General features: G+C 40.0%; 1 protein-coding gene across 12 annotated transcripts in view; it reads right to left on the bottom strand.

The window, feature by feature from the left end:
- Window positions 1-12,556, bottom strand: part of LOC141571246 (uncharacterized) — a 581,124-nt gene that overhangs the window by 114,795 nt on the left and 453,773 nt on the right. The window contains exon 1 of one of the 12 annotated variants that reach the window (XR_016019125.1): window positions 5,601-5,851. The exons of the other annotated variants lie outside the window; for them this stretch is intronic. The gene's annotated coding sequence lies outside the window, so the exon portion shown is untranslated. Of the gene's footprint in view, window positions 1-5,600; window positions 5,852-12,556 lie in introns of those variants that run through there. 12 annotated transcript variants of the gene reach the window in all.

Raw genomic sequence — 12,556 nt, forward strand, 5'->3', positions numbered from 1 at the left:
TCCATGTCTACAATCTGATTCTAGATCCTGCCTCCACTTCAATTCATCCCATTCAAAGATGGCACTAGAGGGATAGGGAGAGGCTAGTAAAATGGCACAAACTTTCATCTATAAGATGAATAAGGTCTGAGGGTCTCAGGTAAAACATGACAACTATAGTTGATAACACTGTATTATATAATTGAAATTTGCTAAGAAAATAGAACTTAAATATTCTCACACACAGAGATAAATATTAGAGGTGATGTGCTTCGTTAACTGGATGGTGGGAATACTTTCACAATGTACACCCATATCAAGTCACCAAGATGTGTACTTTAAATATCTTACAATTTTATTTGTCAACTATACCTCAATAAAGCTAGAGGGAAAGAAAAGATGACAGTGAACAGCAGGCCTTTTGGCTACCTGCTCTGCAGTGCCCTTGAAAAAATACTCACTGAAACATGTTGGGTGTTTCTTCTTCATTCCTTAGTCATTCATTCCTTCATTGAATATTAACCCTAGAACAGAGTCAAGGATCCTATTTTAACTCTGGAAACAAATTATGCCACTAAGAATTCTTGCCAAGGCCAAGTAAGATCTTTGTCATGGATCATTTTAAGAACAAATGTCTTCACTAGAATTTCTTATACCTTATTTGGCAAGAAATGGTCAAACTGAACTTGCAGGAATGAGTGCAAATCTCACTCGATTAGAATTTCAAATTTACCATCATTGGTAAATTCATAAGCGGAAGTAGAAAGTCACTGACCACAGTGCATTCCATAATTTGTAACTCACGCTAATGGTGTTTACCCCGATTGTGTCTCTCTTTTTTTCTTTTTCTTTCATTATAGTAAAATACATATAACGTAAAACTTGTCATTTTAACCATGTTTAAGTGTTCAATGGTATTAATTACATTTCCAGTGTTATGTGACCCTCACCATTATCCATTTCCAAAACTTTTCCATCAACCCAACAGAAACTCTATACCCTTTAAGCAATAACCACCCATTTTCCCTGCCCCCAACCCTCCATCTCCTTTTTGGCTTTCAGTTTTGGTGAGCCAGGTTAAGTTTTCCTTTTTACGTATCTTGAATTGACCACACATTTAACTAGGAAATAGAAGCTTCTTGTTTTGTGTAAGGTAACACCAAATCACACTCTTTGTACATGTAGGTCTTATGCAATAAATGAATTAATGAAAATAATCTACTTAGATTTATTTAAAATCAAATAATGTTATAAATCACCTGGTAAAAATGAAGTGGGGTGGGGGATGGGAGTGATGTAGGAGGTAAATCATTGTTAAAAGATATGGCACATTATTTTGCAAATTTAGATTTTATATCTTGGAGTTTCCTGAAGCAAAATTTATATATAATTCCAAAACTTTTATATGTAGCAAAAATCATCATTTTTCTTGGGTATAAAAGTATTATATTTTATAGCCAAAAAGTGTATTTGACAAATTTCAGCTCAGCTAAATATACTGCCATCCTAAATTCAGTAGATTTCCTCAAATCATGTTAGCCTCTTCATCATAGTTCCACACTATTCAGAAATGATTTATTCTGGGTACAATAAATTTCTGGCATGACCCCTTCATAAATATTAAAAATTTGAGATTATCAACTAAATGCCAATAAAAAAATAAATGTTTCTGGAATTGTACTAGCTGTTATCAAAACAATAACAGCAGTGATAAATGTTTTAGAGATTGAACACTAGGGATTTTTAAGACATTCATTATATGCCAATCTCTGTAAGCGACATCTAACAAATGCAAACATTTCTAAAAGCAAATACATTGAAAAGTACAATTTCTTTTAGCTTGTTCACTGATTTTTTGAAAACATTTCTCATAAAATAAGATCCCACTTCAAGATGTATGTATTCCATCAGACTTCGAGAAGGAAGAGGGCTATCCATGTCTTTTATTATGAGGAAAATACAAGGTAGCCATAATCCTAAAACGTATACAGTACGACAACGGTGAATTCTCGAAGGCGCGCAGAAATGGCTCGGATGCTGGGAGCAGAGTGTTTCCAGAGTATAATCCGACTGATACAGTGTTCTTTGCAAAAGGCTGTGAGGTCTTGGCCTAATAAGCATAATCTCATTACACTGCAAATAAAAGTTTCCTATTTATCTCCAGATTTCAAATGAATCTAATAAGGCTTATGATACAGTCACCCAATACCCTAATCATATTTCTGCCTATCTAAAAGCAATCAGTAATTGTGTTACAGCAGAACGTGCTGACAATACCTCTGACACAGAAAGGAGAATGAGAGCCCAGCTGTACTAATTAAATTAAATGCTAGGCTGATGGAATACATTTGCTGAAGCCGGGAGAGTATGGGTGCAGAATTAATAAGCATTACGGCTTAGAGCGGGAGATGATATCATAATGGATGCAAGGTTTTGATGTTGAGAGCCTCATTCAGATTCAATGTACCATAATGTACGGATCTGACAGCTGCTTAGAGAGGTGCAGAGCCTTGAACAAATTGCACAGGAACTTTCTCGTTTTTATGTTCCTCGCTGAGGGACCTAACATCTTGCATTACCCCACAGCCTAAAAACCGCCCAGGCCTGTCTACCAGGAGGCAGTCACAGCATCTGCGATGTGCTCTCTCTCAGCCAACTTTCTCCCTCTCCCGACCCTTCTCTTCTTTTCGCTCCAGGCTCTGAAACTTCTATGTCCATCCTTCTACATTACCCCCTTTTGGATTAAAAATATTGATGGTATGGCATCACAACAGGCTGAGAAGAGATCATTTTAGAATTAGATTTTTCCACAAAGCATTTTCCTGATTCTTCTAGGGTAAAACCATGCTTGCAGTGAAAGAGGTACAAATGGGCCACTTGGTCATGTGGCTCAGGCCCACTGGTGCAGCAAGGCTGGGAGCCGAGCAAGACAGGGACAGCCAGAGCCACCACTAGCTGTGGGGACTGCCCCTCAGCCAGCCGAGTTGGGCGGCCTGCTGGTGCCAGCGCAGCACAATCTCTTGCTCATAAATTAGCTGCGCTATCTCGACGGCTGCATTGCTGAAGCTGCTGTGCCAGCCGGCCGGCTAGGATTCATTATCATGAGAATTTTGACAGGATATTAAATTTACTAATCCTGAACTTTCCGGACTGACCCTAACTGGGAACAGACAATGTGGATGACTGCAGGGAAAACACTTTCTCCGTTTTTTTTCTTCCTCCTGCCTTTTTTTCTCCAACCATCCTGCGCGTGTCCCCCCCCCACATACTCACCACCTAGTCTCCCTCAAGTGCCACCAACTTTAGGCTCCCGGCAGCTTCTCTGTTCCCATGCAAAAACTCTCTCGTGCAGGTAATCCTAAAACAGCACACCCACCTCCCTGCGTGTGGAAATACCAAATTATACATGGCCCATCCGTTCTGAACAGGTTGGATGGCACAGTCGGTGATTGACGTGTTTGTGGGGCCAAGGTGATAGGACGTCCGTGATTTCACACAGTTCAACCTTTTTGACACATGTAGACAAACCACCATGCTGGTCAGCAACTGTGCTCCATTTTACACATACATGTACACATGAAGACAGGTACATACGCACATGTGCGCACACACACTTTCCTGCCCTGATGTCAAACTGTACTGCCTTAGTCACCTGTAATTCACCCCAGGAATACTCAGCTCCACACTGTTAAAATTTTGGAAACACACACGCATGTTGTGTGGAGTTCCCTGTCTTTCTATCAGAGATTCTCACTGCCCTGAGCAAATCAGGCACCGCACATATGTTGTGATAGCAACTGCTACTCTTTGTTTATTCCATCTATAAATACACTACATCAGACCCCATGAATATTTTTAGAAAGTTTCGGGCATCACAGCAGAATCCAGCATCTTGCCCATTCATAAGCTTTCTGTGCTTCAGAAAAACAAACCGCTCCACAGATTTCCACTGACATTCTGCCAGTGTGATCTCTAAATAATTCAGCATTAAAATCTGGTCAGCTCTCCTACCTCCCCGAAAAACTCCTGCAAACACAGTGCCAATTAAGTTGCTGAAAACAGCAGATTTCCACTGATACTCTACAGATAAAGCTGACCATTAAATCGCAATTTAACATCCTAGGCAGCAGGAACTGCTGACAGCCTCTGAAGCTTGTAATCTCATTTAACCCCCTCCTGTCAGGAGCAGGCCCACCCCTTTGGCATAATGCAGCCAAATTAGACCTGACATGGCAACAAGAGAAAGAAAAACCTCTTTAGCTTAAAAGTCAGGCCACAGTGGGCAACCCTGACCTTCAGCGTCCCCCCGCTCGCCCAGTCCGTTCTCCAGGGACCCCGGAGACATTTACCCTGAGAGAGCAAGAGAAAGAAGGACAGAGGAGGTGGGGTGGGGGCCCCAGTCACAGGCCACTTGGATTTCCCTGGGGGCAAATTACAGAGAATTTTCCCAGACAATGGAAGAAAATTTCACCTGGGCTTTTTCAAGTCTTTCTTTGGTAATAAAAGATGAACCCCGATGGTTCTGTTCAAACTCTTTTGGCTCAATATTTCCCTTTGCCTGCCGTGGCCTCTGACTTCGAAGCCAGAGGATGCCTCTGTTGGAACACAAGAGTTTCCCACTCCACGCTGGAGCCACCGTGCATTTTAAATGAGGTCATCTTAGCTGGTGGCTGGAGTCTTCAAAGCCATCTCCTGGAACTGGCATTTACTGGAGCTCTGTTTTCATAAGGAAATCGGGCCACCTCTGAGATCCCTGACAAGCACTCTTGACTCTATCTTTTCCACCAATTCCACTTATTTTGTTATGAGTGGTTGGGAGTAAAAGGAGTGTGGGGAATATGGGGTCCCAGCACAGACATTGGAAGATGATTTTTACAACATTCACAGCCATTTTCCAAGTCAAACCAGAGCTACTTTTAAAGAAAGAGCTACACCACACTTTGTATCTTACTAATGAGTATAAACCCAGGTTTTTAACCAAAGCGACTCCAGTGTGCATTCGATTTCAAAGCAAATCTTTATCTATTTTCAAAAATAATCAGTTATTAATTTAAAAGCGCTTCCTTCCCAAGTATAATATATATATATATATTTTGCTTTTTTTCCCTCCTGAACAAATAAAAATGTTTTCAGGCCAAAAGTTAGAAAGGCATCTTCTAAAGTTTGCATTCATGTCTCTAATACATCTGTGGACCTTAAAAAGACCGAAAATAAAACCACACTCAAAAATCCTATCTATTTTTCCTTTGCCTGAATTTCAAATATAGATATGACTGCACAAGTCAACAACTTCCAAAATTCAATGCAAAGTTTAAGAGAGAGAGAGACAGAGAGAGAGAAAGAAGAAGACAGAAACAGAGAGAGACAGAGACAGAAAAAGAGAGGAAGAGACAGAGAGAGGGAACTTCTCCTCCTGTACCTGAGTGACCCTCTCTCTTTAGGAAGCAGTTCAGCGAAAGTATGAATAAATTATGCCTTACAAAAGGAGAGCAAAGCCAAGATGGTTGCAAAGAGGAAACTTCTGGACCTCCCAGAGCCCTCAGCCGCTCAGCTTTGCCGATGCCCCTCAGCCTGCCCCTTGCTACTGGGCTTCTGCTGCTCCAGCGCCTCCAGTAACTCACCTGTTCCTGCTCCCAGGGGCCACACAGCAGGAAGGAACTTTCAGCACTTCTAGAAAATGCAGCCCTCTCCGCAGTGGTCCATTACCTGCTGCAGAGGCCAGCTCTCAGGTGCTGCTGGCCAACTCAAATTCTGCAGTCCCCCACCCCCCCTTTTTTTCTTTTTGCTCCTTGAGTAAAGTTAGCTGAAATTGCTAGCAGAAACCGCCTCAATGTTTATTTCAACTTCCCGGGGCTGCAGTGGAGAGAAGTCCTGCCTGCCCGAGCCTTTCTGCAATGGAGTGGTTTATTTAATTTGTCAGTATAATGGGAGCGGCTGAATGAGAGACAGAGAATGCAGTGTGGTATAAAAGAAACAAAGGCTAAAAGTACCACTATTTTGATTCCCTTTTTAAAATTACTTCCAAAGTGTGGTATCTATTGTGAAGAATAATGCTGAACAAAGCACAGTGTCTTGGCAATATTCACAGAGCTTATTCACCCACAGCCAGTTCTGTCTGTACATTCAGAGGTAGAATACACTTATAAATGATGTATTGGAAGGACTATAGCTTCTATTGTGTCCCCAGTGTAAACAAAAAGGCAGACAGGAGCTGAATGGCATATGGGCAGTGAGGCCACACTGGATGCAACCACTCCCCCAGTTCTGGGGAGGGAAAACCGAAATCAGCTAAACCCCCATCAGAGTCAATGCGATGAGGCTCAGCGGAGGCGTGCCCCACTTTTTCCTCTTCATCTGTCACCCCCGATTTGTACCTGGAGGGACTTCCTGAAGGTTCCCTTAGGACACACTGCCTGGGGATATGCCCTGCCGCCCACACTCCCAGGTGGAAGGTGCACCCTAACCCTCTTGATAATTTCCAGAATCTTCCATTTAGAGGACACTAGTCTCTCCCATTGATGACAGTTTCCATAAGTTTTAGCAAACTTGGTTATGACCTCCACATGCCGTGTGTGTGTGTGTGTGTGTGTGTGTGTGTGTGTGTGTGTGTGTGTCGGGGGGGCTGGAAGGGGTTTCAGTGTTGGGCGGCTTGTGACTCTACATTCCACTTATTGGTGGGCACAGTTCTTTTGTTTAATCTTTCGTGTTTCGTTCTTTAGTAAAATGACTCCACTGTGTTTGTGAGGAAAGGGCCCAGTTGGCTATAAACTGTATACTTCTACTTCCTCTGCAAGTTTCAGGAGAAAGCACTTTTTGAATATTGGTTTTCTTCTGGTAAAACATTTTTAGACACTCATGCCCATAGGGAAAAACAATTTGGCGCTTTAACTGTGATTCTTGCCCTGTTATAGGGAAAAGTAGAGAGCAGTCGCTCACCTTTCCTTTTGGTCAAGTGTCTCCTTAGGCCTCCTCCGTCCTGGCCATATTGTGGACATTGCTGAGACAAGATATACAAGACCCTACTTATGGTGTCACAAGGGATGTATATTCCTGGTATTTATCTCAAGTTTGGACACTTTCAGTTTTTACAAAAATTACTGCATTGGTGGTGTCTATGTCGCTAAAAAGACTGGTTGATGGAATCCGTAGTGCTGGCTTTATTGGGAACCCAGAGGTCTCATTTTACACTAGAGGAAACTGAGCCCAGAGAGGGGAGTGATAGAGGTGCATGGAACAATAGAACCTGGTAGGTGTCTTTGAAATCAATTGGTCTAAAATTCCCATTTTGCAGGGGGAAAAATTGAGATCAAAAGAAAATTTGACTTGCTCAAGATTAGCTAGTGGATAAATTGGGATTAGGTCTCAGATTTCTTAAGCCATCCAAGTACTTTAAAACTTTAAAATGATAGTGGACTTTGAAAAGCAGTAGTAAAAAATGTTAATATAATTTATCTATCTATCTATATCTATATCTATATCTATATCTATATCTATATCTATATCTATCTATATACATATTCCAATAAACATCAATTTTTCTCTATAAGAGTTTTCTATTTTGTACACAAGATTCTCAGACTTTGCATGACTCAATAAATTATTGAGCTAGGCGTGACTCTGAGGCTGTGGTTTGGGGAATACTTCATTTTTGTGAGTTTCTTTCTGTTCAGTGATAAAGTAATAGGTACCATTTGGAAAGTGGCTTGTGCTCCTGGTAACATGCTCCATATGTCTCAAACTCCTCCCACCCACCCCTTCCAGGCAGTTCTCATGGGGCCACTGAAGACAGTGCAAGCAAGTGGGCTAACTCGCCGGCAAGGAAAATAAGCTTTGGCTACTGAATTACTTTCTCACCCTTAAAAATAGATTTTTTTTTCTAAGTTGTTGGAATGTAACAGACTGCTATGACCCACAAAATGCATAGTTTTACTGTTTTGTGCTTAGTTTGCAAATGATAAGTGGATCAGTCCGAGATTCAGAGGATGGAGTGCTGGCCGGAGGTCAGGAAATGAGTCTAGATCCCACTTTAGGTTTTGGGAACTCAGTTTGGTCTTCCAATTCTCCTACTTTAAAATGGGATTTATAGATGATGTAATACAGAATTGTACACCTGAAATCTATGTAATTTTACTAACAATTGTCACCTCAATAAATTTAATAAAAAAAAATAGTCTTGACAATTAATGTATGCTTACTTACACACCCTCAACTTCCAAATGTTTCCTAGAGACATGAAAAGCCTTATAATACATTTAATCAATAGTAATCTTGGTGAAGATAAATTAGAAATAACGTATGCATTTTTGGTTCTTAGGAAGAAAGATGCAGTATAAATTCTAGGTAATTCTACTCTCCATTTGAAGGGGCAGTTAGAAAGTTTGACATGCTGTTATTACACGCTACCATCTTCTCCCATTTAATCCATATTTTCTTAAACAATTCAGAATCTCTTTTTTGGCTATTTTAAGTTATAGTTCCAGCTAGGCAGAGAGTGTTAGAAGTTTATCCATTTCACTCTGAGTTTTTCACGTATGACACACAAGAATCTGAATTTTTGCAGTGAATGTGTGGGAGGTAGAATTTAGAATTTTCAGATTTTGAATGTCACATCAACAGCTTAAATAGCATGATTGCTTCATGAGGTATTTCTTGAATTTCATTTCACATGATTGGGTTCTGAGGTGTCTACATTTTCAAACAAGGATTTCTGTTTCCAGAGGAAAAGTAACCAAAGGAGAAATTCCCATTATCAGCAGAGCACTGCCTACTTTACTGGATTAAACAGCAAACCCATTAAAAAAAAAAAAAAAAAAAATCAGTTCTCCAGTCTTTAATTTTTTTTCAGCTCTTCTTTCTCCGTTTTTGTTTTCATATGCTTTAAAATTCTTTGCAGTCTTCCTTCCTAACTGCACAATATCAAAAGCTCTCTGTTCTAATCCTCTCCCTGGCTGCCTCAATTAATCACTTCTTTATTACAGAACTTGGCGTCTTGCCCTCTCATTCACCAACAAGCATTTCCCTTACTTTGCTTCCGTGAAGCCAAGGCTTCTCTTGTTTTCCTTTGCCATCTAGTTCTTCTCATTCTCAGGCTCTCATTTTCTTTCTTCATTTTCCCCAATTCTCCATTTCATATTCATGTATTCTCTCAGCCTCCTAAAAATCAACTTCCTCTTTCATTTACTCCGTAAATATTATTGCATGCCTGCCCTGGCCTTTTCTGAGGATGTGGGGATGAGATCTTGTGAGTACAGAACAAGAGCCGTAGTTGCTGGAGCTTACGGAATACTGCTGTGTGCCAGGGCTTGGGTTCATCCCTGTGAACTTTCTCATGGAAGCCTGCAGAAAGGTGGCTGCTCGCCCATTTAATCTAGAAGGAGAAGTGACTAACACAACTGCAGGAGGCTCAGAACCTGAGGCAGTAACCGCAGCTCAGACTATCTCCCAGTGCAATACCCATCCCACTAACTGATTCTGTGAAATGTGATTATGTCCTGCCCCTGGCTGGTGGAAAGAACTGTGCCTCTGTGGACTAGGACATGGCCTGACCGCCCTGTGGGGTCTGACGATCGTCTGGGACACGGACGGCTCTGCTTTCTCCATCGCCTGTCATGAGGGTCATTGAGCGGCCTGGGGAGGAAAGGCTGTCATGGATGTAAGCTTTTTTTCACTGTTATCAGTCATGTAATCCCCAAACCAACTGTTTTGGCATCAGATTTACTTATTAGGAGCAAGCTTAATTTTCAACTGAGCAATTTCATCGATAGTTAAAATGCTCAATGAAAGGTTTTTAGATGGAAGGCAGTGTATTCTAACATAAAATAATTGATGTTTTATAATTTGTGGTTTTTTTCTAAGGGTCTATTTATATTTATTTTTAGTACAGTATATTGTTATAATTTTTCCATTTTATTATTATTGTTGCTAATTTCTTACTGTGCCTAATTTTTTTAGTTTTAAAAAAATTATTAAAGTATAGTTGGTATATAATATTGTTAGTTCCAGGTGTATTTTAAAACTAACTTCCCACTTTATTACATAACAAAGTAAGAAAATTTCCGATACCTGCTTATTTAATTTCCTCCTAACACAGGCCTTTTCTAAAATAATAGTTATCCCCTGAATTCAGAAAATAGGTAGTGAGCATCTACAAGGCACCACTACTCCAGTGGGGACTCTGTGAAATAAAACTGAGGAAAAAACCCCTAAATATCATAGATGGTGTGCTTTGAATACCCAAACACAAGTGGTTTGCCCATTGGTGTGTTTGAGAAAAACAAAAAGGTAACATGAGGAAAAGATGCTCACTGTATTCACTTTGTGTCTGACACTGAGTGGAAGCCTTTTATGGCTCATTATCACGTGGTGTTATGACAGGCAGGATGAATTTAGCATATGGAAGGTGAAACACCACACCCAGGAGATTGCTGCAGTGATGACCATTTAGTTTGCTAAGCCTTTAACCCCTGTTTTCTTTTCCTTGTGTTCCCCTGCTGTGGACTTCATCCAGCAGGTAAGTGCCAGCCAGTGTCCAGCCTCACAGCATGGCTGGGGCAGGGTGGAGGGCTGAACCTGCCTAGGGCAGGCGCTACCTGCTCCAGGTAGATACTGAGACCTGAAATCCAGCCGAATCGAGATATGCAGTGAGTGCAAAGTACACATTACATTTAAAGACTTATGATGAAAAAAAGAATGTGTTTTTGAAAACTTTAACGAATAGAATTTTTTGGGGAGGAATTTTAGTGTCTCAACAAAACTGAGGGAAGGTTGCGATTTCCCGTGGACCCTGCCCCCACACATGCACAGCTTCATCCACTGTCAACATCCCCCCCAGAGGGGTACATTTGTTACAATCCATGAACCAACAGTGACACCTCATAATCACCCAAAGTCCATAGTGTACATTAGAGTTCACCCTTAGTTTTGTACATGATATGGGCTAGGACAAAGGTACAATGACATTCATCTACTGTTCTAGTATCATACAGAATAGTTTCACTGCTCTCAAAATCGCCTATGCTCCACCTATTTATCCTGCCCTCTCCTCAACCCCTGCCAACCACTAATCTTATTACTGTCTCCATAGTTTTGCCTTTTCCAGAATGTTAAATAGTTGGTTTTATACAGCATGTAGCTTTTTCGGATTGGCTTCTTTCACTTATTAATATACATTTAAGGTTCCTCCATGCCTTTTCATGGCTTGATAGCTCATTTCTTTTCAGCACTGAATAACATTCCGCTGTTTGATGTATCCATTCTGTATCCACAGTTTATCTATTTACCACTGAAAAGGCATCTTGGTTGTTTCCAAGTTTTGGTGACTGAATAATGCTGCTATAAACATCCATGTATTAATAAAAAGGGTATAGAAGGAAAGTACCTCAACATGCCATATATGAAAACCCTCAGGTAATATCATACTTAATGGTGAAAAACTAAAAGCTTTACTCTAAAATCAGGAATAAAACAGGGTCAACCCCTGTCACCACTGTTATTCAACATAGTGTTGGAAGTTCTTGCCAGAGCAATCAGCGAAAGCAAGAGTAAGAAATAAAAGGCATCCAAATTGGAAATGGAGAAGTTAAATTGTCACTTTTTGTAGATGTTTCTTTACATAGAATTCTTTACATAGAAAACCCTAAGGACTCCACCAAAAAACTATTATAAACAATAAACGAATACAGTAAAGTTGCTGGAAGCAAAATCAATGTATAAAAATTCATTGTATTCCTATATACTAACAATGAAATTTCAGAAAAAGAAATGAAAGAAACAATTCCTTTTGCAAGTGCAACAAAATGAATAAAATACCTAGGAATAAACTTAACAAAGGATGTGAAGGACCTATGTACTGAAAACTGTAAGATACTCTTAAAAGAAATTGAAGAAGACACAAAGAAATGGAAAGATATTCTGTATTCATGGATTGGAAGAATCAACATAGTAAAAATGGCCACATTACCCAAAGCAATATACATACAGATTTAATGCAATCCCATCAAAATACCAATGGCATTTTTTTCAAGAAATAGAACAAAAAAAACTATCAGATTTGTAGGGAATCACAAAAGACCCCGAATAGCCAAAGCAATCCTGAGAAAAAAGAACAAGGTTAGAGGTATCACACTCCCTGACTTCAGCTTATACTACAGGGAAACAATAATCAAAACAGCATGGTATTGGCAAAAAACAGACACACAGACTAATGGAATAGAATTGAAAATCCAGAAATAAACCCACATCTATATGGGCAGATAATTTTCAACAAAGGAGCCAAAATCATACAATGGAGAAAAGAAAGTCACTTCAATAAAGGTGCTGGGAGAACTGAAAAAGCCACGTGCAAAAAAATGAAACTGGACTGCTCTCTGTCACCATGTACCAAAATTAACTCAAAATGGATCAAAGACCTAAACACAAGACCTGAAACAATAAACTGCATAGAAGAAAGCATAGGTACTAAACTTACGGACCTTGGGTTCAAAGAGGATTTTATGAATTTGATCTCAAAGGCAAGGGAAGTAAAAGCTAAAATAAATCAATGGAATTATATCAAACTAAAAATCTTCTGCACAGCAAA

Source organism: Rhinolophus sinicus, chromosome 16, assembly GCF_057876585.1.
Source record: "Rhinolophus sinicus isolate RSI-liver-muscle chromosome 16, RSI-T2T, whole genome shotgun sequence".
In the NCBI taxonomy this organism is placed as follows: domain Eukaryota; kingdom Metazoa; phylum Chordata; class Mammalia; order Chiroptera; family Rhinolophidae; genus Rhinolophus; species Rhinolophus sinicus.